The sequence below is a fragment of the Ruditapes philippinarum genome, unplaced genomic scaffold (assembly GCF_026571515.1).
Source record: "Ruditapes philippinarum isolate M1 unplaced genomic scaffold, ASM2657151v2 ctg3453_1_1_1_1, whole genome shotgun sequence".
NCBI classification, from domain to species: Eukaryota; Metazoa; Mollusca; class Bivalvia; order Venerida; family Veneridae; genus Ruditapes; species Ruditapes philippinarum.
The window spans coordinates 102008-115764 of record NW_026860602.1 but is presented as its reverse complement, the minus strand read 5'-3'; positions in this window follow the sequence as shown (position 1 = coordinate 115764).

Below are 13757 nucleotides of genomic sequence, written 5' to 3'. Positions count from 1 at the left end.
TATTATAAAGTTGGACTTTATGTTTGGTGGATAAATTTGTTTTCGCCTCAGAGTTTCCAATAGAAACGTTCTTTAAAGGCTGTTCCAGTGGGTTGAAAAAACTGTCGTTAAATCTACCGTGTGTAGAAACATTTTGAGAATAACGAATTTTGAAAACGTTGATCAATCTTTGTTTGTTTATTTTATTTTACTCTATAATTTTTCAAGCGAAATACAAATTATTAAAAGTGAAATAAGTGTAAAACTTAACTCGTTTGCGACATTAAAATAGCGTTCTTGATTTGATTGTTGTGCACGTGCTGTTTGGCGCTACATTGTGACGTCACGTTCGGATTCATTTTCTTAGTTAAGCCATTTTCTTTCATTCTAGATAGCTTTCACAACAAAATTCGACAAAAAAAGTTTTTATTTATCAGATTTTTTAAACAAAATGGCGTCCTCAAAATGAAAATACACAGGGAGGTAATAAGAACGGCGAGTGCATTGTTGAAGAATAATGCACGCTTCGGGCCTTCTTTGTTTATATAGAAAAAAAATCCGATAGTGTTAGAATTGTCAATATACAATTATATCACATAGGTCATGTTTTTTCCCCTTGACGAAAGTCTTATTATATGACTTTTTATATTATGTCTTTTTCTAGGATTGCTTGTCTGGTAGAATTCCAGATTTAATAGAAAGTGAGCATGCAGATTTAACAGAAATTGGGCATGCAAATTTAATAGAAAGTGAGCATGCAGATTTAATAGAAAGTGAGCATGCATTGGTGAAAAAATGTGTGAAATGTTTCAGGTTAAGTTCAGATATACATGTAGATATTTAATTCTTATCAGTGTGAATTGTCATGGTTTTTTTTTTTACTTAAAGCGCTTAATTATATATTTCACACTTGTATTTTTCAAATCAATCTCAATTGTCATAAAATATTTATGACAACTTCGACAACACAGAGTCTTTTCAAGTATAACGTACACTTTCATATTTTTTGCGAACAGTCGTGAGTTGTCATGCATATGTGTCTGAAGGTCAAATTTACATAAAAAAATTATCGCGAATTCCACTTCATTTTTATTGCCTGTGAATATTATAATATGTCTGATAAGATAACATCATTTAATGATTTCATGCAAATATCGCATCTATGTTCCTTCCCGCAAGTATAAGTTGACATTTGTGTTTTGAGTACTTTTGTCGACTAATGATTGATCGTATATATTTTCTCGTGGTCACATCAGTATGAATGATGACTTATGAATAACGTACATTTCTCTTTCGATGGCTTGTAACATGTGTTTGAAGGTCATTTCTTATACAAATATCGCAAATTATCATCCATATTTTATCTCTATAGTGTGTATTAACATAATGTGTGATTAAACTACTTCTTTAAAAAATAAATTGTCATTCAATTCATATTTATGATTTAGCACTATAAATGTGCATTTTTAATTTGTAATTATTTTGTTTGTTCGATCTAAGCACCTCGATGAGAAAAACTTGCACAAATCCCAATTATGTTATCTTTTACCAGCATTTTTGCCATACATGTATATGTGTGATGAAACTATCTCGAGTAGAAAACGCTATATAACACATTTCACAATTGTGTTACTCTCGCTAGCACGTTTTGCCATATATGTGAGATAAGATAACTGAAATGAGAAAATACCTTATCACAGATGTCCTTTATTAATTTGCCTCACAAGTGTGTTTTCTTTTTTCATCTGTGTCTTCAGTGTTCGTTGAGAAAATGCATTATCACAAATTTCACTTTAACGTTTCTTACCACCAGTGTGTATTGTCATATGTTAACGTTGTTTCAAAGTACTTTGTAGAGAAAATGATTTATCACACATTTCACATCTATGATTCTTCTCGCCAGTGTGTATTATCATATAAGTGATCAAATGACTTCGTTGATAAAATGGTTTATCACATATTTAACGTATATGATTTTTCTTGCCAGTGTGTATTGTCATATGCCTGTTTAAATGACTTCGTACAGAAAATGTTATATCACACACTTTACATTTATGATTCTTCTTGCCAGTGTGTACTGTCATATGCGCGATCAAATGACTTCGTAGAGAAAATGCTTTATCACACACTGTGCATTCATGGTTCTTCTCGCCAGTGTGTATTGTCATATGCGAGATCAAATGACTTCGTAAAAAGAACGCTTTAATTATCACACACTTTGCATTCATGGTTCTTCTCGCCAGTTTGTATTGTCATATGCTTGTTCAAAATACTTCGTTGAGAAAATACTTTATCACATACACGGATTTTACATTTATGATTCTTCTCGCCAGTGTGAATTGTCAAGTCGCGGGCTTAGCGCAAAACGGTTGTAACTCAATTTAAGCAAATTTTACAGGAGCATGAAAAAACTTTTTAAAACTTTTGTTAATGAATAAAAATGCTTTAATTAAGGAAAATATATACATTTTAGTTAAGGAATTAGAAACAAAATAATAAAAAAGAAGCAAATTATTTTTGAAAAAAAGATATTTGAATAAGTTCAAGTTACAACCGTTTTACAAATAAAATTTTGATAATTTATTACATATTTTTTTGTGCAAAAGGGTAGTATCTCAAGTTACAACTGTTTTCTGCACAAATTTTGAGCAAATTTAATTATTTTCTTTGTGCAAAATGGAAGTATCTCAAACTCATATCTTTTTTATAGGATTTAATAATTGGATAAAATAAAACATTACTTCTAAATCACATAAAATATATGTAGCCATTATTAAATAAGATTATAAAATAAGTGCAAGTCATGCTTTGAATTATGAAAATAATGAAATTAAGAATAATCAGTGATAAGTTTGAAGAGAATGAATGTCCTCAATAGAGAATAATATAGCCTGTACCACTTTATTTAAAAATATATTAAGGGATAAGCTAAAATTATTTTTGATGGTTAATTATAAATTTATGCTATTCTATAGAATGGTATAAATGCTATCTTAGACACATGTACATGTATTTCAAAATCAAAAGTAAGGTTTAGCCACCCTTTCAGCTGCTGGGCATTTAATCCTTACCCCAATTGATATTATAAAATTATGTACTTCAATTTTAGCAAAATCATCAAAGTCTTTTAGATTTCAAAATGTTTTAAGGATAATTATGCTGGCTCTGATCTTTACTGGTTGCATGATAGAATGTGAGGCACCATTAGCAGGTTTAAAGTTTAAGCTGTAACATTTGAAAAATATTTGTTTGGAAATATGACAGAGACACCATAACAACTGTGAATACAAGGTCCTCATAATGTGTCTTGACTTAAAGCTACAGTCTCACTGACATCCCGGGAGGGCCCCAGTAGACGTCCGGGATGATCCGGGAACGACCGGGCATCCACCGGAACAACCGTATTACATCCGTAACTCTGCAGGCAACATTTGGGATGATCCAGGAACATCCGGCATTCGACCCCGGATGGAATAAAATATTTAATATCACTGGGATGATCCGGGAAGTAAAGCTTTGCATGCTTCATCCTAAGCTCTGCCAGGAACTACCTGGGTTACACCGGGGAAGCACAGTACCTCTGCCTGTACAAATTGGGGATGATCTGGGGTATGATATAGCCAGTAGAGCTACGGTAGAGCCCCGGTGAATACTGGCAAAGGCCGGTGAATGCCGGCAGAGTCCCGGAGGATGATGATGGAGCTACGGTTGATCCTGGTAGAGCCCAGTCAAAGCCCAGTTCATTTCAAAAGAATCACGACAATTTGCGATGATATCACTTGTTTGTATTAAAACTCTTCCCATTTCCCTTCTATCCAGTCTTGCATAAGGATTTTTCAGAAAATCATCATGAATTACTGTTCTGGAAGAATAGATATTATATTAAATAAAAATTATGTATCAATGTTATCATTTTTGCATGTTTTTCAATCGACCAGTCTTCTGCCTGGATTGTCCTGGGCTCTGCCGGGCTCTGCCTGGATCGACCGGGGCTCTGCCTGGGTCAACAGGGGGTCTTCCGGGAACGACCGGGGAAGCACCGGCATGAATCGTAGCTTCACCTGGGCACTGCCTTGATGGTCCGGAGCGCATCCTGGTTGGTTAGTTGGGAATTACTGTAGTGCTGCCGGGGTTAGTGTGACCGCAACAATAATTTCACCCAGGATTGTCCTGGATCATCCCGGTATCTTAACGTGTGAGACCACAGGTTAAAATTGATGGGTGCTGATAAATCAATTTCTACTTGTTATACCTTTCAATTTCAGTTATAATATCAATTACATGTACTTTATCCTTCTAGGAAGTTCATAAAATCTTAGAATACCTTTAAATTACCTCAGCCCACATTAAATTTGCAGATGTTGTACATTCTATATCCAAAAAAAAATTTCTTTTACTTCTGGGCATATTTTGGTTGGTAATATTGTCCAACAATATTGTCCTTGATCTTCATTAACTTTCATAAAGGTCATTAAATAAACACTTGTATCAAACGAATATATTGATATATTTGTTATCTTCACATGTCAGTAAGGTGAGGTATATTTGTATATATGCCGGACTACTGATCTGAAGGTCTCTGGTTTGATTCCTATAACCAACACCACGTTAGGAAGTCACACTTCTTGTGTTTTTTGTTGTTTTTTTTTATTAATTATTGCAAGAATTCAATTAATTTGAAATTGTTTTAATACATCTACTTTTAGGATAACTTTTGAGTAGTGTGGTGTTTCCTTTTGTTTTATCAAAATGTTTTCGTAAGTACTCAGACATACGACGTTGGACAATCGCAAGTTTTTCTCTAGAACGCATATTTTTCAATGGTTTCTTGGTGACATTATGCAAACATATATGCTTTAGCGCATACACGCTACAGATATAGTTAATATAAAAGTACACAGATAGTATACACAAAAAAAAAATGATTTGCACGAGTTATTAAAGAAGGGCAACTTTAAAATTATAAGAAATAAAGTAGCTGAACCAGGATTCGAATCTACGAGTTTATAATGTCTATAATGTCTTGAACCAATGTCTTACTGCTTGCGCTTAGAGGAATTCTTAATTAAGATCATTTAACAACTGGTTATATTATTAGTTTTAATGATTGTTGACAGGTTATATGGCCCTTTATAAACGGTTGTTTGTAAATATAATATTGTAATATTGCAAACAGCCATTTATATACAGCCAACGAATTTATACTACAGCAAGTATCATTTTTTAGAGAAAAACTACAGCAGCCGTGTATATAAAACTATATAAACGTCACGATAATCCAATGAAAAGTGACGTTACAAAAATTCAGTATTATAAACATTCATAAAGATTTAAAAGTAGATAAAAAGATTACGAATTTACTGGCTATAGGGTCAAATGAAGAGTGCATGGTCAATATTGTTGGAAAAAAACATACCCCTGTCTGTCTGTTAGTGAACAATTTGTTTATAAAAATAAACTGCTGAATGTCTGTAATGGATTTGCCCTGCTTTGTATTTGGAAAAGTCAATCAAATCAATCAATCAATATACCAGTACTAAAATTGAGCTGTCCACAGTACAGAACCTGAACTGAGTGCACAGGTGTTCAGGATGGCCTCGGTCTATACTTGTGGCAAGAACTGATCATTTTCTGTTCCAAAATGTCAAGGGTTAATTTAAACTTCATAGAGTGTCATAACAAACTAATTCCGGAATTAAAACCGCATGTTTATAATATTTAAACATGGTCCTCTTCAAATTTGGTCTTACCCTGAATTTGTGATATAGAGTTTAATATGGACTTCTTTTAGGCAAATTATACATTGTATGTGGAAAGAAGCTTTTAAAAGGCTTCATATTATAAATTCTTAAGCAATGTTTTTGAAATTTCCACGTTTCAAGGCAGTGTCATTCTATGATTCATTTTTAAGTACATGTATGTCATTTGCTTCAATGGTTTGTTTTGGGATTTTAACAATGGCCTTGGTTCCTGCCACTTTGTTAATTCCCTTCTCAGTTTTTGCTCATTGTATTTCAAAGTGTGTCATTTGTCTGTATAATTGGAGATTACACCCCCCACCCCCACTCCTCCCTTCAATTTGGTCCCATATCCCCTCCCGTTCTTTTATCTTTAATTATACTTTTATGATATACTATAGTTATTTTATAAGCAATTCACAATAATAATATCGTTTTAGAGAATGTAAGATGCTTGTAACATGAAGAAAATGGTGATAAATGTAATATAATTTGTCATAAAAGTAGCAAAATGTAATCAAAGCACTGGCAGTATTGACTTCCACAAAGAATACTAATTCACTGTAACTGTACTTCTTTCAAAATTGCAAAAAATGAAAAAGATTGTTCTGATCGAATAACTTTCTTGATAAGAACACTAAAATTTAGAAGCTTTTGAGAAATAAAAATAAACGCATCTCTGAAGCGGTAATGGTCTGAGCTAGGTGGCCTTGACATACCTTCCATGAACAGACTTTGTGCCTACAACAATTTCAGTTTTGCTACTTTGAGCATAAACTGAAAATATCCTGAATAAGATCTATTGCATTAATTTAGTTGGGTTTTTTACCAATATTTAAGGTTTATTTAGATATATCAAAACAAAAAATCTTTTCTACTGTCTCTATATCCTCCTTTTCATGTGATGATTCAAATAAGACAAACATAATGCTAATTTACTTCCATTGCACTATCAGAATTTTGAGTGCAAAAAGGTTGTAACTTGAGATACAACCATTTTGAGCTGAAAATTAAGAGCAATTTGAGATACAACCTTTTGACAAATATTAATCTAACTTGTTAATTTTCAGAATCCATTTAAAATACTTACTGAGGATATGCATAACCACAAAATACATTGAAAATGTCAAAAATGTTATTTTGTGGAAAAAAGTGAGTTACAACCGTTTTGCGCTAAGCCCACGAAGTGCTTGTTTAAATAACTTTGTAGAGAAAATGCTTTATCACACATAAATTATGACATTCATGCATGGTTCTTCACGCCAGAATTAATCTAAATATCTCGTCTTCCATTATCCGATCAATGTTAGAGAAAATCTCAATTAAAAGTTTTAACAAATAATACCTTAACGTTTACAATTCTTATAGTGTTGACTCTGTCATTTAAAAGGAGTATACATGTAATAACATTTAGCTGAAATTTAGCTGACGTAGTTGATATACCCATATAAAGTATTTCACGTTTTGGCATGTAAATACGAAAGCAATGTCAAGACTGTAAAAATGTTAAGGATGTGTAGACAAACATTAAAGTTACATTTGTTTAATGTAAATTTATACATTGTACTTATTTATTTATTTATACTTATTGTAATTGCAAAAGGGTTTATTGGCGAGAAATCAATAAAAGCATATACAATGTAATATGAACATTATAATGAGTTTTCATATCATCATTTATTGATGGATTAACCAGCTGTTCCTTCTTAACTCAAGAATTACCATTTATCTTTCATAGAAGAAGATATTTTGAATTTGCACATTAACTAATAATTAGAATTGTATAAATTTAAAAAAATAAATAAATAATAAGATTACATCATTCGTGATGAAAACGCTTCACGATATAAAGTGATACAAATATGAGGCAACTTTAGCCAAGTTTCCAAGTAATGACATTCAAATAAAAATTTTATACCGTGCAATAATAACTATTTATGTAGTAGTAATTTATTCTGTTATTCTATTAGCCAATATTCCCATGATGGCATCTATGTTTTTGTCGCCATTGTGTGTTGTCATATGCCTGATCAAATGGCCTCGTTGAAAAAAAATTTATCACATATTTTACGATAATGATTCTTCTTGCCATTGTGTACACAATTGTGTATTATTTCATATACCTGCTCAAAGTACTTCGTACAGAATATGTTTTAACACACATTCTACATTATTTATTTTTCTCGCCAGTGTGTATTTTCATATGCCTGGTCAAATTCCTTCGTAAAGAAAAATAGCTTTTTTACACATTTTACATATATGATTCCTCACACCAGTGTGTATTGTCATATGTTTGTCTAAATCACTTCGTTGTGAAAATGCTTTATCACAAACTCTACATTGATGATTCTTCTCGCCAGTGTGTATTTTTATATGCCTGGTCAAAGAACTTCGTTGAGAAAATGCTTTATCACATATTGTACATTTATGATTTTTCTCGTCAGAGTGTATTTTCATATGCTTGGTCAAATTACTTCGTAGGGAAAATGTTTTATCACACACTTTACATTGATGATTCTTCTCGCCAGTGTGTATTGTCATATGCGCGATCAAATGACTTCGTAGAGAAAATGCTTTATCACACACTTCACATTTATGATTCTTCTCGCCAGTGTGTATTTTCAAATGCGCGATCAAATTACTGTGGTGAGAAAATGCTTTATAACACACTTTACATTGATGATTCTTCTCGCCAGTGTGTATTGCCATATGCTTGTTCAAATTACTTTGTTGATAAAATGTTTTATAACACATTTTACATTTAACATTTTTCTCGCCTGTGTGTATTTGCATTCGTGTCTTCATAGAACTTCGTTGAATAAATGTTTTTTCACAAACATCAAAGATATTTGTCATTTTGCATCAGCTGAATGTCTTATTTCTTTGACTACGACTTCTTGATAGTTTCCCGCAAACTGTGTCTTTAGTTTCCAGCTTGTCAGCTTGTGTTTCCTTGATAAAGAAAAGACCCTGAAATAAAGTAATAATTGACAATATATTTTCCTCTTTGAAATCACCCAAATTTTTGAATTTTAACAATTTTTAACTTTTGCAGGCCTTCAGTGTCATAAAGTTTGCTCAAAATACTTTTTATACAAGCAGCTGTAACTTTATAGAAATGTTTAACACATGTCATACCTGTAATGATATTGCGATAGCATAAATAGAGGATATTGAATTAGTGTCTACAGATGTAATACTAAATTTATTGAACGAGTTGAATAACGCGGTGCGGAATTAAATAAAACCATTTAATAACAAGCAATTATCATAGTATTGCAAGCAATCCATAAGTCCCCTACCGGTAAGAGCCCAAGCAACATTCTGAAGGGCCATTGGCCATTCACTTATGTTTCTATTTTAAGTGATCACAGTGAACAGTTTTTATGTACAGACAGACAGACAAACTGAAGGACACTCTAAAGTTATTTTTTAAACATCCCTGTTATCAAAATATAACATTTTTAAAGCAAAATTTAAAAAAAAGGAGATAACGATGTCATACATGATGTGAGTGTAACAAAGAACAATTAGTAATGAAGGTATGAATATTGAATGTTTATTTTGAATTTGAAGTAAATGAAAGTTAAAAGAACGAATAGGAAAAATAAAAAGTTTAAGGAGGAGATCATTCTGGAAATATGGATGCTAGATTTATAAACCTTGTCATATTATTATGATGTGGGAGTTTGAAGAAAATCCTATCATAATTGAAGAAAATTACCAATTTCTCAAAAAAAAGTCAAGTTCAAAAGGGGCATAATTCTGGAAATAGTTTTGCTAGAGTATTGAACACTAACAAATGTTGAGTGATAATAAGAAACATTTATATGAAGTTTGAAGTAGATGCATTCAGAAAAAAAGAAGTTATTAAAAAAACAATGTTTTTTCATGAAAATTTTAAGTTCCAGGGAGGTAATTCTGATAAATTTTGTGCTAGAGTTGTAAACTTTGTCACATATGATGTGGTTGGTGACTAGCAACTTATATTTAAAGTTTGAAGAAAATACCTTAAGAAATAAAGAACTTATAGTGAAAAAACTGAAAAACTAGAATCAGAAATCTTGAAATTCAGTCTATTTGTTGCCATAGCAACCAGAATTTTCAATACAGGAAGATAAGAAAAGAATGTGCATAATTTCCATACTGCCATCTACCAATATGTCAAGTTTCATAAAAATATTTTCAGTAATTTTTGCGTTATCACTGGATCCAGGTTATGTGTAAAATTTGCCATATTTTCAGTCTATTTGTTGCCATAGCAACCAGAATTTTCAGCATAGGAAAAAAAGAAAAAGACGTGCATAATTTCCATACTGCCATCTATCCATATATCATGTTTCATAAAAATATTTTCAGTGCTTTTTGCGGTATCGCAGGATCCAGGTTATGTGTAAAATTTGCTATATTTTCAGTCTATTTGTTGCCATAGCAACCAGAATTTTCAACATATGAAGAAAAGAAAAAGACGTGCATAATCTCCACACTGCCATCTATCCATATATCAAGTTTCATTAAAATATTTTCAGTACTTTTTGCGTTATCGCGGGATCCAGTTTTGTGGACGGACGGACTGACGGACGGACAGACGGACGGACAGACAGACGGACGGAGGGTAAACCTAAAGTCCCCTCCGGTAAACCGGTAGGGGACTAAAAAGAATATTACCCAAGTGTAATAGCACTTTGAGCGCTGAACATTCACATAGCGTTATTTAAAGCGCGCTAATGCTATATAGTGACACTAGAGGCGCATCAATGAAAAATGACTCGTTTCAACTGTAAACAGTTCTCTTTCTGAATGTAATAAATAGAATATTTTATTTACTTTTACCCGTGAAGTATGGTGCAATATAAGTCAAAACTATTTCATATTTTTTAAAACTAAATATGAAATATAAATATGCAAGTGGGCGGAGTCAAAACTCATTTATTTTAAGGGTTTGTTTGAAAAACCTGATAAATACAAAACAACCTTAATTCTGTTGAATTTTTGCTTTGAAAACTATCTAGAATGATAGAAAATGGTCAAACTAATTTACTGATTCCCATGCACGGTACGGATGTTTTATGCCAAATATCAAGAGGCTGTGGTAAGTAGTTGCTGACTAAACTATTTCAAGCCTACACAATATACCTGTACAATGTTTGCACCTGTGCAACCCGACCAATAAAATATAGTACATGTTGTTTATGCAAGTGTTAATGTAACTTGAGTTCAATTAAAGCTCTGCTTTGTAATTGGAAAATAATTATTAATCTTTAACCTTAGTCTCGTTTGTGTTCATTGATGTTCGAGTAAATTAATCTAAATATCTCACCTTCAATTATCCGACCAATGTAAGCAAAAATCTGAAATAAAAGTTTTAACAAATATTACCTTCGATCACAAATCCTACAGTGTCAACTCAGTCATTTAAAAGGAGTGTTATAACCTAGCTACAGCTGAAATGACTTAATGATGTAGTTGGTATACCCATATAAAGTATTTCACGGCATGTATAAATTCGAAAGCAATGTCAATACTGTTGAAATGATAATGATGTGTACACAACATTAGTTTGTTCTTTTATACAGTTTCCTTAAATCACGGTCTTCTATTATTAGAATGAAAATGTTAATTAGGAGGTCTCATATAATTGCCTCCGCGGTTCAATTAAGTCAAGTGATAATGCGAACAATTACGGCATTCTATTGACACCAGGAAGTATACTGTTGTGTTAATATCTATGGTTAAAATATTAAATCAACTAAGATAATTGCCAGGATAATGATATTCAATTAGCTTAAAATAATAATCTTAGAATATCTATTTCTTCATGCTTTATTTTTGTTTCATTCGTGCACATACATATTTTATACTATATAAAACACGGATACGACCATTCTACAGTATTTAAGAATTTCAAGAGACATATGAGCTGCGCCATGACAAAACCAACATATAGTGGGTTTGCAACCAGCAAGGATCCAGACCAGCCTGCGCATCCAAGCAGTCTGATCAAGATCCATGCTGTTCGCTTACCAACTCTATTACAAGAAGAGAAACTAATAGCGAACAGCATGGATTCTGATCAGACTGCGCGGATGCGCAGGCTGGTCTGGATCCATGCTGGTCGCAAACGCATAACGTTGGTTTTGTCGTGACGCGGCTCATATTACATTAATGAAAAACATATTCAAAACCTCTTACATTGAGACTAAAAAAAATAGTAAAGTTACAATGTATATAAACAGAATATTAAAATTTACGTCACCATCGCTTATAAAATCAAAGTGCTGCAGCACTGAATGCGACGGACATGCAACCGGAGAGACACCAAGGCTTCTTTTAGAAAAAAAACAAAATAAAAACAAAACACAAAATATATAACAGAGAAAATTTGTTCCATACAAGTTCGAGATTTGTAGAGCAATATATTTTGTGTCCCAAATTGATATACAGTGGAGCCTTGCTAATCCGAACCCTTCTAATCCGGAATCCTTTCTTATCCGAACGAAGTGTCCGGTCCCGATTTTATTCGTTCGATTTTCAATGGTAAAAAACCTTTCGGATCCGGAACCTGTCTACTCCGAATTCCGGACGATTTGTTCAATTTTTGTTCTTATTTTACTCTAAAATTTACCTCTCAGATCCGAACAGATTTTGCCAAATGTCACACCTTCATTCAAAATAACAAATAATCGATCGCACATCTTGCATGTGTAAACATACACCAAACTGATAAGTGTTATTTCGCTTGATTAATGGGTGAAACGTACGATCTGCGAAGGTGTGAAAATTACACTTAGCTTGCCTTGATATCTTCTATAATTGCTTAATTGATTGCTTTTCGTCAGCTTCTATAAATATTTTGATATAATGCAATAGAAATATCTTTTAATCCCTTGTATTGGATTCAATGATACGTGATTAAGTAATGAAAATTAATGGAAACTGTCAGTGAGTTCGGATAGTCACTGAATCGGATAAGAGTAAACAACAATTGACAAATGCTGGTACGAATATCTAATAATGTCTCGGCCTCCTGTTTAACATCGTTGGTTAACTTACCCTTGTGGACATAATATTTTTGCTTATTTTTTATTTTTATTTCTTTATTTTTGTATTCACATGTATTAAAATGAACGATAAGAGACTGCAAAAATAAAATATTTAAATCGCAACTTTAAATGCATTCCCGTTTTCTTTCCTTAAACTTTTTTTGCAAATAAAATGAAAAAAAAACATGTAAAAACCTTCTAATTCGGAAACCTTTCTAATCCGGAAACCTTTCTAATCCGAACTTTTCTTCTGGTCCTGACGAGTTCGGATTAGACAGGTTCCACTGTAATTCAGATTTTCTACTTTCAAGCACTTAAATACAGAATGAAATTTATGCCTTAAAACTCTGGTCAAACTTGTAAATCAGTGTCCTTATCGATTTATTCTAAGAAATGATATGTAAATAGAAAAAAAAAACTATCAACGAAATATTTCTAGAATAAATCCAGGCAAATAAACTTCAAACATAATACATTGTACATTTGAGAATGCTATTTAGAATTGCTTCGTGTTATATCATAGTGGGCATACAGACAATAAAATATAAGTCATTTGTATTTTTATTTCTCTTGGATATGTCTCATTAAAAAAAATTGGTTAAAATCATCAGCAATTAATAGTGTATTTCTTAGATTTTTTTATTTACAAGGTAAAGATGTAGAGGCCAGAGCACATCGTTTTATTTTAATTTAAATGTCGCTTAAGCACTACAGTGTTTAGTTGTCCTTTTCAACTTCACACTTAATTCCATTTTCAACTTGTTTGCTTCTTACAATTGTATAGCATTTCTAAAACTATTGCATTACAATCCGCTGGTTGTACTTCCTAATCGCCTGTCCAAAAATCAGAACAGGTAAAGCAGAATCTATTTTTAGAATATCGAAGGTTAACTCATATCATGACCTAGTAAAATATGTAAACAAACCACAAGAATCGGAAGTAGAACTGATATTATAACTTCCTTACCATGATTTCAAGACTACATGGCGGTAAAGT